This window comes from Sander vitreus, chromosome 5 (assembly GCF_031162955.1).
Source record: "Sander vitreus isolate 19-12246 chromosome 5, sanVit1, whole genome shotgun sequence".
Lineage (NCBI taxonomy): Eukaryota > Metazoa > Chordata > Actinopteri > Perciformes > Percidae > Sander > Sander vitreus.
Genome location: NC_135859.1, coordinates 36,877,362 through 36,879,861, shown reverse-complemented (window position 1 = coordinate 36,879,861; position 2,500 = coordinate 36,877,362).

Below are 2,500 nucleotides of genomic sequence, written 5' to 3'. Positions count from 1 at the left end.
GTCCCATTCACACACACAAAGACTATTAGTACAGTCCAGCTCATCCTCTCAATGCGCAGAAGAAAAGGGAGAAAAACATGTTAAGTCTTTGTCCTCTTCTGTCTGGGCCTATTCACTCTCCCATACACGGGAGGAAGAGTAATGGGGAAAAGAGAAAGAAAAAATTGGAAAGGCACAGATGATGATTTGTCCATTGAGCTTCATGGTTCAGATGGTAAACACTAAGTTACTTCGGAGCGGGACGAGTGAGTGTGGATGTGCACAGACCTGAACAAAAGGATATGAAATAATAGGATTGTGTATTTACAATATCACCGATCATGTACTCGCCAGTATATGATGCTACGGGAGGCCGAAAAACTTCAGAAACATGCTCAGAAACATCTGATTTCTGCATATTTCTTGACAGCTCGCTCTGCAGAAAAGGACACACACTGTATAACTGGACTTCATTCATACCGTATGTGTTCATAGTTTAGTGTTATGTGTCTTTGTGGTTGTTTTGCGTCTCTTTTTCACATCATTTTGGACCGTTATTATCACCATATCTGTGTCTTAGCATTTGAAAAATGTACAATTAATTAAAAACCCTTTACTCTAGCTTTACTGTGTTTTTTTTCTGAGTGTGTATATGATGCTACTGGAGGCAGAAAAACATCAGAAACATGCTCAGAGACATCTCTGATTTCTGCACAGATGCATAGTTCTTGCAGTATCACCGACAATGTATTCGCCGTTACACTGTCAGAAAAAGAGGAACAAATGTAAGAAATGTTCCCTTAAAAGTACATTTACTGTTCATTTTGTGACACCTCACTCTGCAGAGAAGGATACACACATTTTATTATTATTTATTATTTGTTCATATTTAAGCCTCATATTTCAACCCTTGAGAATGGACTTTCCACACGAGATCGTGGTCCACTTTAACCTTTGTGTTGTTTTCGGCAGGGCTTTAAATTAAGACGTGCTGAAATGCCGGTAAAAATAAGCGATGGCTGGTGTACCGTTGTAAAGTTAAAGCCTATTTGGCCGGTGATGAATGACGCGAGGCGTCTGGTTTGAATCGGCCAGATGCAGAAACCAGCCGACAACAAGTGTTTACAGATTGGTCTGTTTTCCGGCAAGAAATCTGGGCGGTTTGGTGTGTGTTTGGGCTCCGAAACGAACGGAAAACAAACCAGAGGAGCTGAAATGAAGTAGTGAAGTTAGTTAGGGGTGGTGCAATAATAAGACCATGAGCAATATTTCTGCAGAAAAATAGGAAACTATGAACATTTGGTGCAGGTGTGTTTAGGGCGTGTCCAAATCCACTTTTGCTAGTTTGACGGCTGATAAAAAGGGTCCGTGATCCGGGTGCATGGTTCAAAAGGGTTGTTCTTAGTGTCTTCATTAATCAGAGGTGTGTTCTGGGCGTAACATGTAATCAACCAATCAGAGATCATCTCCCATTCCCTTTAAAAGCCAGGCGCGTTTGGACCTTGGAGCATTGCTGTTATGATGGAGGATTTGCACCGTAATATTTGTATTTGTAATCTTCTGCATGTGTGTGTGCTGCTGTGCGTCCCTGTGTGTGTGTGTGTGTGTGTGTGTGTGTGTGTGTGTGTGTGTGTGTGCTGCTGTGTGTCCCTGTGTGTGTAACAAGCATAGTGTGCACGTGCTGTGCACGAGCCTAGGAGCATTTTACTAATGCTCTGTTAAAATAACAATGAAATGCTGCGTTATTGACTTTAGACCAGGTTTTTGTTGGTCAATGGTGCCATCACTTCCCACTGCCTCAAGATAGCAATACGCCCAGAATGCACCTGAACACATCTCCCTGTAACACCAGCACGCCTAGAATGCACCTGAACACACCTCCATGTAAGACCAGCACGCCCAGAATGCACCTGAACACACCTCCCTGTAAGACCAGCACGCCCAGAATGCACCTGAACACACCTCCATGGGCGCAGGTGTATTTGCTATTTAAATGTCGCGGGTGAAAATAGGGCCCATTAAGTTAAAACCTGGATTAAAATAGGAGTGTAAGAGATACAACAAAAAGTCACACACACATTGCAATACTGCCGATTGTATTTACAGAGGGTTGGATTGGGAATATACCCTGATGTGAGTATTGACGCTGTGCTTTCGTTGATATCACGCTGATCATTCCCTCTGTGTATGTCGTCTCTCTCTGTTTCTTTTACGTTACATTCTGCACTTAGTCGCCACTCGCGCTCTGCTTTAGTGGCTGCCACTTCCAATCTCTCCTCTCCGCCTCTCCCTTCCCCCTTTTAACTTGTTCTGAATTATCCATAGCTGCATCCCTGCACCCTCACTTTCCCCCCCTCTCTCTCTCTCTCTCTCTCTCCATCCCCCCTCTTTCCCGTCTGCATGCTCGCTTCCTCTCTGTCTCTGTCTCTTTCTTCACCCCTTTCTCTCAATTTGCTGTCTTACTTTAAGGCGGCCTTTCACTTTCTTTTCTGCATCCACTCGCTGCGTCTCCCCCCCCGCA